The 16,725-nt window shown below is 41.9% G+C and overlaps 1 protein-coding gene across 1 annotated transcript in view; it reads right to left on the minus strand.

Moving 5' to 3' along the window:
* The window catches only part of Unc-76 (fasciculation and elongation protein Unc-76), a 74,889-nt gene that overhangs the window by 6,037 nt on the left and 52,127 nt on the right, over positions 1 to 16,725 (minus strand).

Consider the following 16,725-nt stretch of genomic DNA (forward strand, 5'->3'; position numbering starts at 1 on the left):
TCATTTCACTTTAACCCTTGCACACTTTTTCCATCTTTCCTCAACTACTTTATTACCCTGACACACACACACACACACACACACACACACACACACACACACACACACACACACACACACACACACACACTCTCTCTCTCTCTCTCTCTCTCTCTCTCTCTCTCTCTCTCTCTCTCTCTCTCTCTCTCTCTCTGATGTTATGTCAGATATTTTTGTTGCCTTTATTATGTCCTTCAGCTGTTTGACAGCACTTTGTTTACGTTCCTTTTTTTTTCAAGTGAGCATGTTTTCATTCCTTATACAGTCTTTTTTTGTATTTCTTTCGCTATTAACTCGGCAATACTGCCTATTATAAAATGTCTGTCCTTCTTAACATAATACTGTAAAAGCAGTGTTTCAGTTTCTCCAATCACAGCTGTCAACTTGAATGAGAGCTTATTGTGCTTAGTAACATTAAAACTCTGGCTCTGGTAGACTTCCAGTACTGCCTCTCCCATCCAGTTTATCTATTCAAAGCTCTACTTTCCCATCACATCCCAAAACCAGTTCTGTTCCAATGAGCCAATTTAGGTCTCCTAGTATACCCTCTGGAATTTAGAATACATTAAGTTCCCAACATTATTACTTTTCTCACCTAGATATGGGTTCTGTCCACCTTTTTAAAAACAGGAAATACTGAAGAAATTTAAACCAAAACACATTAAAACAAATCATAACTCACAGGGCTGGCCACATAATAAGGAAACTTGATCATTAAAAATTTCTTTAAAAATCCCACAGGAATGATAACCATATTGCAAATTTCAGTCCTCTGCAGATATTCAAACCAGACCAACATAAAATATCTTGACCCCCATACAGCTAGCCACATAAAAATGAAACTAAACATAAAAATGTTCTTGAAAAATCCAGTTGGATGGCAATCTGTTGATAGTAAAAACATAAATATCGTTTGGTACTATGTTCAATCAATACAAAACTCCAAATAACATGGCTCACCCTTGTTCAAAAAACCTCAAGATGTTTTAAGAATTCCACCACAATCACTAATCTTTCATTTTGAACATGAAAAACCCATTAATCATATATAGCCTTATTTCTGCAAACACTGAAATCCCAGTCACACCTTACAAGTCCTACTCAGGATCAAGAAACCTCTACAGCATGCGCTCAGTCCCAAGTATGGTTCAATGTAACTGCTGTTGAGTGAACATAGGTGATCATCACAAGAATGCTATTTTCGGGTTTTTCACAATACTTTCATTTTTTCATTTCATTTCATCAGTCATCATTTTTCATGCCTGTGTTCTTTTTTTTTTTTTTTTTTTTTTTCCCAGTAATGTATAGTCTCCTTACTTTTGAGAAACATCTAATGAAAGTTTCGGCAAGTGCTGCATGAAAGTGAGGTATTGTTTGTAAGGCCTCATATTTTTGTAACCTGTTTTAGGTCATTTGTCCTTCCTTTACTAGAATATTGTTCTGTGGTGTGGATGTCTGCTTCTGCCAGAGATTTATCTCTTTTAGATAGAGTGTTTCGTGGTGGTAGGTTTCTGTTTCTTAATATTAGCAGTTATAAATTGGACTATCAACAGGTGGTCTCTTGTTTGTCACTTTTTCATAAGTTGTATTTTAACAGAAATATTTCACATCCACAACTGATCCCTGACCCCATTTTCCTGCAGAGAGCAACCAGATTTGCTGAACAGCAACACCAATATGCAGTAAATGTGCCTCGCTGTCGAAATTCTCAGTTCCAGAGGTCCTTTCCTAACACTGTGGGACTGTGGAACAGCCTCCCAGAGGGTGTCATGCAATTTAAACTTCAGAAGTTCAAGCGAAGATGCAATGCATTTGTACTACCCTAATACAATTCTCCTTGTAATTTACTTATATTTTAATTATTTATTCATTAATATATTTTTCTTTTTTCTTTTTGTATGTGGTCTCTTCTTTCTGTATTTCCCGTTACCTTCTGTTACTTCTTTCTAATGAACGCCATCTTCTTTGGAAGATTGAGTTTCAAGTCAATGGCCCCTGTGGGCTTGACCCATATGAAAAGGGTTCTTCTTCTGAATAATAATAATAATAATAATAATAATAATAATAATAATAACAATAATCTGAAGTTAGTTTCTGAAACAGCCTCACTTTCACTTAGGTTGCAACAACAGCAATTACAACACTGTACAGGACTTCAACAATTTAACTTCATCAAGGAAAGTGGGTCACAGTTTTCATCTCTTGGGTTGCCATGGTGAATATTAGTGCAATCGTCCCTCTATTCCGATAATTGCCAAAGTTCTTGTCTTCTTTTTAAGAAAAGCTTATCATGTATGCTATTGTGGTCTATTTATGAGTTCTGTCTTTCAGTTCTTCAAATGATGTTAGTAGGTTCCCTTCTTTGTCCAAGAAAGTAACATTCAAAGGGCTGGTCATGTACTAACCATTTTCTTGCAAGTAACCTAATCTTACCACCTCATTTTTTGTAAACTGACCTCCTATCATAATAATCTTTAGTCCATTTTTTGTAAACTGACCTCCTATCATAATAATCTTTAGTCCTTCAATAAGTCCTTAGTCCTTCAATAAGTCTGTGATACATGACTCTTCCCTGGATGTTTTGGCCACTTTGTCCTTACACCTGAGCTGCTATTTCAGCAGTATATCATTAATGGGGCTGTGGTGAAACAAACTAGGTTTTTATTACACAATGGTTATTAATACAAATCCATTAATCCTAAAATGGAGCGGACCCTTTTCTTCCCAACTGGCTCTTTTTATACACACACAGTGTGACAGAAGGGTGCAGTGTACCATGTGTAGCAATCATGTGCAGTAGAAGCTTTTTAATTTTAACTAAGACAAGTATGGTGTGGCTGGGATTCCCATGTCTACTGAATTAAGGCACTAAATTATTAATAGGTTTGTATGGAAAATATGCATAATGAAGACATAATGTAATAAACAATTTATATTTTTCCTAGGTATACAAACCAGAACCTTGAGTATTTTTCAAGAGTAAAATCTGAAATGGCCATTAAATATTGCTAAACAAGGTAATCTAAAGTGATAGAGATGGGAAGAAAGAAGGGGGAGGGGTTACTCATGCTTTCCTCACACGTTATTCCATTTTTTCGTTCAGCCATAGGGACAGAGCAAGGTGGTTGAGGAGGGTTTAATCTATATGAAAGCCTCTGGTTTGCATACCAAGGAAAAATAAAATTTCCTTAAAAAATTTGTTCTGTTCCTATGGAGATAAAACCATTTACCTTTCATATATGAAGACTTACTCCTTAGGAGGGGTTATCCTAGGTCAAAGAAGACCAAGTCTTACTAAGAAAAATAAATTTTCTGCTTGTCTGTGCAAGCAAGGAATGTGAGATCAGAACAAACCTCTTACTGCTTTAATCTAAAGGAGACCAGAGGGGCAGGGCCCTGTGCCTATATTCCCCAATGGGAGAGGGAACTTATTTTGTGGAACACACACAGGAACAAAAGGCTCCAAGAACTAAGACAATCTGTTGAATTTGTCAAGCTTGCAAGCAGCCTTCATCTGGCTAATTATAAGTAATGGGTTCAGAAAAACTGTTAAAGAAGAAGAGACAGGGGCAGCTCATTCTAATCTAGTAGAACAAGCGCTTGTAGTGCGCTTACCTTAATCTCATTTGGTACAAGCATGTACATAGGCCCGGATGTGAGCAAGGAGGGGAAAAAAGGAAAGGAAGGAAGAGGTAACCATTCATTCCTCAATCACTCTCCAAACAAGAACATGCAAAGCCTATGTACTCAGCTGAGATACTGAGTACCCAGATGGACTTAGTAATTACACCATTTGTTGGTCCCAAGGAGAAAGTGTCAAGGGACTTAAGGGATACAATTCTCAATTAGAATGAGGTATAGGTGGCCTGGTTATGCCAGACCCCAGCCCTCATTACCTGATAAACCGAAAAGTTCTTATAAATGGCAAGAAATGTTCCCACGCCCCTATCTTCGTGCGCTCTCATGTGGACAAGGAAGCCAGAATCCTCCGGAGAGGAACTATATGCTGTAAGGAGAAGGTTCTTTTCATATACCACTTAATGGCACAGATCAGGCATAAGAGTATCAGATCTGGCTCTCCAACAACAGTCTTGGAGGGAAGGGATTGAGAACCTCTCATCAGGAATTGAAGTCTTAGCTACAAACTCCAGTTCAAAGGAGAATGAGAGGGATCCCCACCCTTCCAAGTGCTGAAAGAGGCAAGACAATCCATGCAGTCCCCCATCCTGCTTTACTGAGGCTAAAGCATTCTTGCTGAAGAATGAGACAAGGGCTCATACAGGGGACCTGTAGAGCCATGTAAAACTAATGTAACATCCAACTCTGGGGGGGCAAAGTTCCCAGGGCAGGCAGGACCGCTCAAGTTTCATCATAAGCATAGACAGCTCTACTGAGGTGGAGAGATCTGAGATCTAACCCATTCAGTTGAGAGAGCTGGGAAAGATTCACATGATAGCCATTCACCATGGAAACTAAGAAGTACTGGTCTTAGCAAAGAAAGATTAGAAAATCTGTGATCTGCTGAACAGATACTCCAGTGGAAAGTAGTGCCTTAGTCACCAATCACAATTCCTTGGTAAACATTTACTGAAGAATGGTGGATCTACCCAGATATATCTTTGCTGCCCTGCGACAAAAGCCTTTCATTCACAGGAGATGTTGGATGACCACCTGAGAAGGTGAATGGAATGAAATGCCTGATGGTACCTGCAAATATGTGGTTGATGCCGGAGGTTGGGCCACAGAAGCAACTCCCTTGGTGCCTTGACCAGGAATGTTAGCATATCCATGTATCACTTGGCATGTGGCCAATGAGGGGTCACAAGAGCCATCCAAAGACTTTGAGTGACACACACACTTGTTGATCACCATTCACCATGGAAACTGAGAAGTACTAGTCTTGGCAAAGAAGGATGAGGGAATCTGCAATCCACTGAACTGATACTCCAATTGAAGAATAACGCCTTCTAAGACACATTTAATGAGGAATGGCGGATATACTCTGACATATCTCTTGCTGCCCTGTGGCAAAAGCCTCTCATTCACAGGAGATGCTGGATAATCACCTATGAACATGAAGGTACTGAAATACCTGATGATACCTGCAAGTGTGTGGCTGACACAAGAGGGTGGCCATGATAACATCTCCCTCAGTGTCTTGACCAGGAAAGTCAGCATTCCATGAATAACTTATTGTGTGGCCAATGAGGGGTCACCAGAGTCATCTGAAGACCGAGTGACACACTTCTTGATCGCCCTGTGAAAAAGACTGAATGGTGGAAAAGCACATATATCCAGATTGTTCCAAGGATGCTTGGAATGCATCTTCCACTGCTCCCCATGGGTCTGGGGCTGTTGAACACAAGATAGTAAGTTAGCTGCTCAGTTTGACTGCAAATAGATTGATCATGGAAGATCCCAAAGACTGAATAACTTCTCTGCCACTTGAGGGTGTAGGGACCACTCTGTCCCCACCACCTGACCTGTGTAGTTCAGCTGATCTGCCAGGATGTTTCTCTACCTAGAATGTAACTGGCCAACAGCTCAACAGCTTGGAGAACAGCCCAATCCTTCATCTGCAGCACCAGGTGGCACATGGTCTGGGGCACTGTTCCCCTGCTTGTTGATGTATGACATTATGGTCATGCTGTCGCTCATGGCTACAACCGAGCGTCCTTGCAGACTGTTCTGGAATACCTGCAGTGCCAGTCGCATCACTTGCATTTCCAACATGCTGATGTGCAGATACAGAAAATCCTTAATCCACACCCCTTAAAGAAAACCTAGGGAGGGAGAGCTTGGAGGTAATCCCCTAACAAGGTTTGTGTCATCCAGCCACCGTGCTAGTTAGGCAGGTCCTAGAAGGAAGACCATTCTGCATCAGTTGCCACTGAAGAGAGCGAAGGTGATTACCCATGAATGATGAGCCTTCCTGGGATGACAGATGACTAGAACTACTTGCCACCACTGAACGAGTTGTTCTTGCAACAACAGGAACTGGACTGTTGCCCCCCTGAAGTTGTCCAGGCATGAGCCCACTTAAAGGCTTTCACTGCTATGGTGTCCAGAAGCATGCCCAGATATTCATATGCTGTATGGGGATGTTAGATTTCTGCCAGTTGATCACTATCCCTACCTCATGATAAAAGGCTAGCAGGTGTTTGTCCTGCTAAACATTTCTTGGAGGAAGCCAGAGTCAGCCAGTCATCCATGTACTATTGGAGGGTGATGCCTTTGGAATGAGCTGGAGCAGACACTAGGGTGAACACCTGAGTGGTTGTTGCTAGTCAGAAGTACAGAGCTCTGAACTGCAACGCTGTCTCATTGCAGAGAAAGTAGAGGTACTTTTATGAGTCCTGATGGATGACAATTTGGAAGTAAGCATTCTGATGGTTTATTGAGATCATGAAGTTGCCCTCTCTAATGGACTCTAACATGAGTCAGCGTGCTCCATTGGGAATAGAGTCTGCCAAATGCATTTGTTTAGTGCTGAGTGTTCAATGACTGGTCTCCAGCCACTGGAGTCTTCTCTACCAGAAAGAGAAAGCTGTAAAACCCCAGAGACCAGGAATCCACAATTTCTATGGTGCCTTTCTCCATCATTTCCATCTCTGCCAACAAGGCTCGAGATTTCCGCAACTCTAGAAATTTTTGGGAACAGATTTGGATAGGGAAGGGAGAAGGTTCTTGAATGGAAGACTGTATCCATCCCAAAGAACTAACACAACACAAGGTTCCTCTCACCACTGCCAATGCCCAACAGCATGACGAAGCAACCTCACACTTGTGGTGCTGGAGAAGGGGATCACCACTATCAGCAACCACCTCCCTTCTTTGTTCCTCTTTCACCCCTCTTGGATTGACCAGGGAAGGGGGGGATGAAAAGGATGTGAAGATTTTCCACCTTTTAGCACAAGATTGCTGCTATTTCCTGGGTTTCTGAAGCTTGGGCTGGTTCCCTGTGGCAGATATAGAGGGTTTAGCCAGACCAAAGGTTTAGCATGCATTGCAGCATGGATGAAGAGGTAGTCTCAAGAGTCCTCTCAACAAAGTTCCACACTACATATTCCTTTTCCTTGGGAAAATAGAGATGCATACTGTCAAACTATTCCACAGTGAGAGGCTGCTTTTGTAAGATATCTGCCAAGAAAATAAGGAGAGAACACAATCTCTCCACTACAGAACCAGGTTAGCCTACTGGTTGGAAACTTGATTCACAAGAGAGAAGAGAGCCCTACCACTTGGCATTATCAATCTCATAACAGCAGCTCTTGTCTGATGATGCAAATTTCATGAAGATGTCAGTGAAAGGACACAGCCACAGGCCTAGCTAAGAAGCTAAGACTACATGTGTTGAAGCCACTGCAGTGGATTCCAAATCATTAGATTCCACAGGATTGAAGGTGAGGCCCTCCTGATGGAGTCTCTTGAGGGAGAGGTTGTTGTCAATCAGCAGACTGATGCATCCAGCCAGAGAGGCAGATTCTATGCACCCTCCAGTGGCTAGAACTTTCGCTGGTGTGTAAAAGATGGGGGAAGGCATTTACTTGGTTTGCTAGTAGGCAGTCCCCAGTTATCAGCGGGGTTCCATTCCCGACAGCATGATGATAACCAAAAATCACTGACAACCGAAAATCGGCGATAATAGTGCCGATCCTTGGTTATCGGCACCGTTATCCAGTTATTGGCACCAATAACTGAGGGACCAGCGCCGCCGATAACCATGGATCAGCGCCTGGTTATCGTCATCGCTAGACAAGCGTCGTAAAACCGGATCGCCGATAACTGAGGCCACCAATAACCGGGTACTGCCTGTAGCAAGGGAACTCCTAGACCCACAGATTGCATGTTCACCTACACCAGAACACCACAAGACTAACAATAACCATGCAGCCTCATCAAAGGTCTCGCCTCCAAAGTAGAATCCAAATTCCACTCTGAAGACAAGATCGTAGGCAAGGCCGAAACCGAGGTTGCTTCCCTGAGATTGTTGTGCTCATGAATGAGCATGATAACCTCTTGAAATTGCTGTTCCAACTCAGCCTGGAGGAGCAAGTCCCTCAGAACTTGGAAGATCCCTGGAGGCTTCAGCTACCCCTTCCTCTGAAGAAGAGGGAGTTATTCCAGGCTTCCACTCCTCTCGCTCCTGTTCCCATCCAGCACCAGTCGAGCCTCTTGATGGAGAAGGCAGATGGAAATCAACATCATCTCATTCTATAAGCAGTTGCAACCAATTAAGGAGATTGGAGGGAGGAGTGAGGGAGAGACCTCCGATCTCTCCCTAGAATGGCAGTGCTTGTGTTGCCAGTGGCCCAGAGTACTCTAGAAAGCCAAACGAGTTGGTGTAGGTTCCCACCCACACATACCCTCAGGTGAAAAATAGAGAGAGCCTTGCAAGCACTTTCCTGGAGATATCTTCCAAAGAAGCTGGCAAAGCCTTCCAAGGCTTCCTCCTTCTCTTGCCGTAGTTCTCCCACTGGGGTGATGGCTATGATACACAGTTGTCACAAGGCAGGAGTACATTCCCTTCCTGTACAAGTAGTACAAACCATACGTGAGTCTAAAGTAAAGGGGGAGACAAAACAGCTACGGCTACATGGCTGCCTACAACCCCCACAGTGGTGTTGGTCTTGGTTATTCTCCATAAGAGAGAAAAACATGGCCAAAAGACACAAAAACCAAGCAAAAGTAAATACTGTATACAATGCAAAAGGCAAGGGAAAAGTTAACAAAGAAGAAGGAAAATAGAAATTTTTATGATAATTTATTTTTTCAATATGTACCTCTATTATGATAGCTGTATTCCTGCGTAGGGTGGGAGGACAGTAGAGTTATAAGTAAAAACATTAATAGGATCACTTAGTTTGAACCATCTATTCACCCATCCCTTTTGGGTGGTTTGAGCTTCTGTAGTTTTCCATATAGTTTTTTCTCCTGTTCACATGAGTGGGGAGGTGGGAGGGTCATAAATAATAGAGAGGAGGTAAGTATTTAAAAAATAAATTTTATTTTAAAAATTTCTATTTTTGAAATGAATCTTACCTCTCTATTATGATAGCTGATTCCCACATTGAGCAAAGGAGATAGGAAAGGTTCAAGGACAAATTTGATACCCCCAAGAAAACCATAAAATTTCACCAGGAATACGATGCTATTTACCTAATGATTAGCATCTGTCTGCTGATACTGTTGCCAATGAGGTCTAATTCATTAGGTAGCAAGACCTCTGAACAATGGTGAAGGGCCCTTGACAGGTATACCACTCACACTCCGATGTAAGTGGGACACAAGGCCTTTTGTCTAGGCCAGCAGAGCAATGACGGTAAAAGTAAATGAAGGCTCTTACCTAATATAATCTTCATACTCCCCAAAATTCAACAATTTCCTAATTAAGTAAGAAAGAGAGTACAGCTACCCTAAGTGTTCAGGATATGAGTTCCCCTGCTGTAATGAGGGGCAAAACAGCTCTGCGCAATTCATATTGGATACCACATCTCTCAGATAGTGCGAGGCAAATACTAAGTTACACTGTCACTGCACCACATTGACAGCTTTTCCCAGAGAAGGAAAGTGGTTGCTACCACCTGCACATCATGGAATCTTACTTTAAGCTGATGGTAAAAGAGTCGAGTCTAGATATACGAACACTTCTCTGACCAGCGCTGTGAACAGACAATGGTTAGTCAGGTTTCCCTGGGCTGCAAAAAAGGTTGTTGACATTTTTCCTGATTTCCCTAGTCCTATGCAAATATATAGAGAGCTCTCCCCATCTGGTATCAAAGAGGACAGACTCGGGATCACAAAAAAGCAAGGCAGAGGATGAGACTGAAAGTCATTCTTGGCACTGACACGGGATAGAAAAGAAAGGGCTGCTCTTTGGATAATAAAGCTAAGGCTAAAAAAAAACAGTCTTCACTGTCAAATCCTTAAGGGAGGTTGTGCTCAAGGGCTGAAATAGAGGCATTCACAAATACTTAAGTAACACATCTAAATGCCAGCCTAGGGGTTAACTTGGAGACTAAGGAATATCAATTTGGAAGGAGTGGACGGCCTCCTTAATATTCATGTTAGATGAAATACTTAAGGACAGACTTTCTGCATTCCTTAAAAACCTCTTGCTGGTAAGAGACAGTAGTCTCTCTAAGCGGTCAGTTGAAGCATGGGGAGGTATTGGTGAAACCTCTTATCTCCTAGCTGTTTGAGAAGACCTTTCCTTGGTGGAAGAAGCCTTGGGCTATCTACTAACAGGCAGGGGGTCTGGGTATCATTCTCTGGCTGGCCACCAAGGGGTCACTAAAGTTGTGCATGAATTCACAGCCATACGGAATTTTACTAGTACTCTTTGTATCATAGCAAAGGGGAGAAAAGCATAGAGGTCTAGATACGACCATTCTAAAAGCATTACGTAAACTGCCCATGCCTGAGGATCCTGAACTGGAGAGCAGTACATTGGCTGGCGATTGTTGGACCTGGTGGCAAGCGGGTCCACTAGAGGAGTGCCCCATAGCTTCCACAGGTCCTTGCAGACTTGTGGATGCAAGGCCCATTCAGAAGACAGAATCTGGTCCTTCCTGCTCAGTTGGTCTGCCATAATGTTCATTTTTCTGGCACAAACTTGGGTAACAGAAGGGTCTTCCTTCCCTCTGACCAGATGAGAATGCGACTAGGAAGGCAGAACAAAACCTCTGACTTTGTACCTTGTTGACTGCTCAGCTATGGCAGCACTGTTGAATTGTCTGAAAAGAGTGCTACCTTTTGCATGGTGCTAGATCCTCTATGCTAGCAGGGCCTTCCACACTGCCAGCATCTCTAACTGGATGATATGGAGTTCTCATTCTTCTGTGAACCAAACCCCAGCTAAATGCCTGTCTGCTGCAACCGCTCCTTAACTTTCTGACGATGCATCAGAATTTAACGTGAGGTCTGGGCTTCTCAACTGGAGAGACACTCCTTGCAAAAGTTGAGGTTGGTGGTTCCACCATCTCAGAGGGTCCTCTACCTCCCTTGAGACCTGAATTTGAATGAATTCCGGCTGAACTTCTCGGTTCCAGTGCCTCTTGAGAAAGAAAAGAATTGGCCTCATTCTCAGCCTGGCACCCAGATCCAACTATTCTAGCGATACCATGTGCCCTAACAGGGACAACCATTTCTTGGCTGGCAAGGTTGTGCAGGATAGAAAGTCTTCTAGAATTAAAAGAAAGTTATCTATGCATTTCTCCTTCGGAGAAACCAAGAAATTCATGGTGTCCAGAAGCATTCCCAGGTAACCAAGGTTCTGAGTTGGTATTAGATTGGCAGTATTCCCAACTTACATGTCAACTTTAAAAGAGTACCTCTTGCCCTCAGGCTCCCCTTTAAACTGGATGCAAGAATCAGCCAATCATCCAGGTAGAGAGGCATCCGAATGCCTAACGTGTGAGCCCACTTGCCCGACTGCGATAGGACTCTTGTAAAAACTAGAGGAGCTGAGCTCAGACGAAAGTACATTGTCCAAAACTGGTACACCTTGCCCTGAAAAACAAACTGCAAATTTTTACTTGAATTTGGATAAATAGGTACATGGAACTAAGTGCTGTATCCATCATGTCAACTGATACCATTCAATCCAAGACTATTTCCACAGCTCCTTTTAGCTCAGGAGAGTCTACTTCCTCTCGCAAAATCTGGAATTTCTCATGAAGATATGAGGGAAACTCCTGAGGAGAACTGGCAAAAGGAGGCTAGGAAAGAAAGGGAATGTGTATCCCTCCTACAGTACCTCCATCACTCGGGGATTTGCCTCCAGATCCTGCCAAACTAGGTAAAAGATGCTCAACCTATCTCCTACTGGGGACTGGGGGCCTTAATGCATCATATTATCAGGAGTTGGATTTCTAGGATGCTTATTGTCCTTCATGAAAGCCCAAATGGGCTGGGTCAACAGCCCGATGACTTGCCCATTTGCCTGGGGGGAACCTCGAAACTTGCATTAACTGCAAAAATGGCTGCTGCCTTGGTTGTTTATGCCTTAATGTTTGAGAGCGATGCAAGAAAGATCTGGTTTCCACTTCTCAACCTCTTGCACTATTGTACCTAATGCTGAGGCGTCCAGTAAAGAATGTAATGGGTGATGTGCGATCACACCAACCTTCTTTGTCGAAGCGACAGAGGAAGCCAAAAAGAACCCAGTTGTTTCCTACGCTTGACAACACCCTTAGTAGAGGCATGCACAGACTCCCCAAGAGAGTCTGAAACTGCTCTATTTAATCAGCCAAAAATTTGCAGAAGAGCAGAAATGATCTCACTTGGTATTCATCTACTGCTACTATAGCCATTTCCGATAAAGGGCACCTGCCTAGTATCATAAGACATTGCTCTCCTCTCCTCTTTCTTATAAAGAGGGGAGAAAAGGGTCTCATAAAGAGGGGAAGGGGGAAGAACTTTTAGAAGAAACTTCTGATGGAGCAATTTAGCCACTAAGTCAAAACTGTTCAGTGCCAACTTAGCCTGTTTGGAGACAGAAGGGGATATGCCTTAGGTTCCAGCCTAGCAATCCTAAGGGACCTCAAATCCTGAACTACTGGTTCCTCCAGAAAATGAGGAAATTTGCTAGCACAAACCATAATCAGTCTCAGAACAGCTGATGATACTACCTGCTCTTCATCAGCATCAGTCAAATTCACAAGCCGCAGGCTCACAGAGGGGAATCCTTGGGAAGCAGGGTGATGGCAGCAGAAACCGCTGCTCCCCGAGATGAAAGGAGTTTCAACTCCTCAAAAAAGGAATAAATGAAAGCAAAAAACGTGTTTCATACGGAGGAATGGTTGGGTCCACTTTGTGCCATGGTGTCCGGCACCAAAGAATCATCTGTGTAGGAAACAAAGCCTCCTGACTATTCACACCATCTTGCACTAACATCAAGGTAGCAGGAGGCAAAAAACTTGGCCGAGGGGAAGATGCTCAAGTCTGCTCTGCTACTGAGGCAGTAGCAATCAAAGAAGGATCTGCTTGACTAACATGTGCTGAAAATGTGATGAGAATGCCTAACAGAGACTCAAGAACAGTTTAAAGAGCTCAAGAATCTTAAAAGAGGCTCTAGAATGCCAAAAAGAGGCTTGAGAAAGCCTAAAGGGGCTCGGAGACTGCAAGCAGCCTGAGGCATCCACAATGTAGAATGTGGTTCAAGAAAACACCTACAATGCTCAGGAGTAGCCCAAGTCGACAAAGAAAGGGACCGAGACTGGAAGTACGGCATCTGAGAAGAGTGGAAACTATAATAGAAGCTCTTACTTCTCTGAGAAGCAGGAGAAACTAGAACTGTCTTATGAGGCAGGCATCAAAAGGTTGATGAGAACACTTGAGAAAGGAAGAAGAATGTGGAGAACAAATGTGCTCACACACCTGATTGCTACTACTCACACGAAAATCCTTCACGTCAGACAAAAAACGTGAAGATGAACCATCATAGCCAAACCGCCTGGGAGACCGAGAAGAAGAACGCAGGCGCTGGTGCCTGGCGAAAGTTTAACGGTAAGGAAGTGTTTGGTGTCAGGTGAGTGCCTGCCGTCAAGTGCATCCGATGGCAGGCGAGAGCCCACTGGCAAGAGAGCTTCTGATGCAAGGTGAGTGCCTTCTGTCAAGAGAGCATACGATGCAGGCGAACGCCTCCAAGTGAATACCAAATCATCTTGCAAGGGAAGACTACAGGAAGAACCCAGATAGGGATCACTTGGATTACAAAGCCTCCAGCAAGGCCTACAGGATACAAAATCGGATACTGAGTGAGAGCGCTTAACCTTGCCTAGCATATCTACCTCCTGCCAAGTTCCTGGTTCCTAAGAGCTCACTCCACAAACACAGTTGCAGGCACACTACATTGTTCGTGTTACGTGCAAAGTTACATAACTTGAAAGTTTTACTGTATAGCTTTCTCTTTCATACTGTTATTACATTATAGAAACTGACATTGAATGGCCTTATTTATAATTTAATTGTCTTTAGCATTACTTTATGTAATATTTCACCAGTCTGTTTATTTTAATCCTTAAACATTACTCTTTTCTGCAACAAGAATGTTACTAAACTAATTTTCCCGAAATTTGCTTGATTTGTTGTGCTTATCTTTTGGGACTGAGTGTCAAACTGTACGTGACGCGCCATGTTGGCCAAAGGAAGAAGACAATGGGTACAAACTGCTTCCATTCCTGGACATGCCCAGCTTCCCTGTACCTCCAGCAGAAGAGGGAGTGTCACAGGGCATGGTATGGCTAACAGGGAGGGAGGGCGTTGGCACTTCCTCTGCCGCAAGGGGGAAACCCGAAAAAGGACAAATAATTGGGCCGATAAAGCAGCAAGTAGCCCTAAGACTATAATTATGGCTACATCGCCTCAAATTGCCAAACCTCATATCCTGAACAAGACAGGGAGCTTTAAGAGGAGAAAATTTTTGAAGGAGCAGCATTACTGTGAAAACAGGGAGAGCAGCAAGAGCTGCTATTTGAAAGGTTGTGAAAATGCGAAATACTCCCTTACTTTCTGTCCTAGAGTTAGAAGAATCTTCTTCTGCCTTTTCCTATTCTTATCTGCTTCTCACATCTGCTTATTAAATAAATATTCATTACTTCATCTGACCAACCAATGTAATGATCTGGTGATCGTTGTTCCTACATTTAACACATTGGCTGTGACCGTTGTAAATTGAAGAGTAAAGCCGGGTATGCACCCTCTTACTTTACAGACTGGAAACAATTTCTTTCTTCTCTTTGGAAGATATCCTATATAATGACAAATATAAAACACATGAAAACCCAAACCAAATTCGGATAACGATCTAATCAATGAAATCACGTAAACACTCTCCAATGCGTCCTCGCAGGCTGACGACAGAAAAAAAAAAAAAAAAACTGAAAGGAAAACTGCAGACGTTTAAGCCACCCGAAAGGGATGGGTGAATAGACGGTTCAAACTAAATGATCCTATTAATTTTTTACTTTTCACTCTATCGTCCTCCCGCCTGATGTGGGGAATACAGCTATCATAATAGAGAGGTAAGATTCACTTTAAAAAACAGGGTATTCATCCAAAAAAAAAAAAAAAAAAAAAAAAAAAAAAACAGGGAATACAGCAGGATGTGTTCGAATGCCGTGATAGCCAAAGGAAGAAATAGAATGGTGTAAGTGAGGAGAGCATGGATAAACACCCTCTGCACCCTCCCCCCCATCACTGCCATTTAAAGTACCCTCAGCTTTCCAGCTCATGCTAAAGGATACTCCATATATGAAAGGCAAATGGTAGTATTCCCCTAAGAATAAATTTATACATATGAGAATTAAAAGTTTCAGTAAACAACTAAATAGAATAAAACTAAAATTAGAGTTACGTAACAGTCTCACAATAAAATGTTGTACCAAAAACTGAAAGAAAATCCTATTAACAAGGCATCTACATCACTAAAAGTTGAGGAAAGGGAATACAGAAACCTGAACATTTTTTCTACCTACTGAAAAGGTTGACCAAAGTCAAACTATGCTACAAAAGTGATAGCCAGACCAAGCGGAAAAAGTCCAGAGCCAACATGTTTCATTATAATTTAGGTTGTAAGGTTATAAGGGCCAATGGATTATTTGAAAAATATGATCCATTGAACAAAATTAGGGTATATACATACTCCTTTTAATGCTACTCATTTTGACAAGGAAGCTGCACTTTTTGTCATTTTTAAAACACCCATAAACATAAAGAGTAAGCAAATATTTATAAATTACCAATTCACAATTCCTACCACAGATCAAGTAACAGTACAGAATACCATATTAATTTACAGAAATGCAATTAGAATAACTTCATTGAGATAAGGGCACTCTTTTCAGAAGAGAAAATACTGAGAATGAGAAAGTTGGGCTGAGATTACTAGGCCTTCAAGGGCTTGTCGCTTAGTGTGTAAGCTTATTAAATCACTGGGGAGAAGGGGATGACTAATAAGATTAAGTAGTTAGTTTCCATTGCACTCGGATAACTTATGAGCAATCTGACTACTATTGTAGCAATTTATGCTAGCACCCTGTTTTGACATTTATTTTTGGTAAAGCTCTTTTTTCAATTTTAGAATTAAACACATCAAATGCAATAAATAGCTAAAGCAGTACTTGCACCACGGACAAATTTTCAACTCCCAAAGGAATATAATGTACATTTATCAACGAACAATTACAATCCACAACTGAAAAGTTAAAATATTTATTGGAGAACATCAACATGATTATCATCTATTAAAAAAAAGCAAACTTTACTGACTGCAAACCAACTAGACAAAATAGGACTATATTTTTAACTCAAATTTGGATGATGGTAGACAGTGCCTAGACAAAAGATGTTATCTTTCAAAAGATGAAGTAAAAAAATGAACACCTATAAAGAAAACAGGCAGGCACTAGCTTTGTAAATGACAATATATTTTTAATTACCTCGGTTAGTTCAGAGGTCAAAAGGTCAGACATACAGGGTCCATGGAGAATAATTTGTTACTGGATTTGAAATTAATTTTTTTGGTAATAGTAGTTAAATACAATAATATTCTTCCTGCGAAACACTCAGTTAATGTAATGCCTTCACTCACAACAATTTCATCTGAAGTAAATGTTCAATTGGCAATAAAAAATGATGGTTTACAAAAATACTACTAAAATATTACTTAACCAACAGCTATAT

This window comes from Macrobrachium rosenbergii, chromosome 5 (assembly GCF_040412425.1).
Source record: "Macrobrachium rosenbergii isolate ZJJX-2024 chromosome 5, ASM4041242v1, whole genome shotgun sequence".
Taxonomy (NCBI): domain Eukaryota; kingdom Metazoa; phylum Arthropoda; class Malacostraca; order Decapoda; family Palaemonidae; genus Macrobrachium; species Macrobrachium rosenbergii.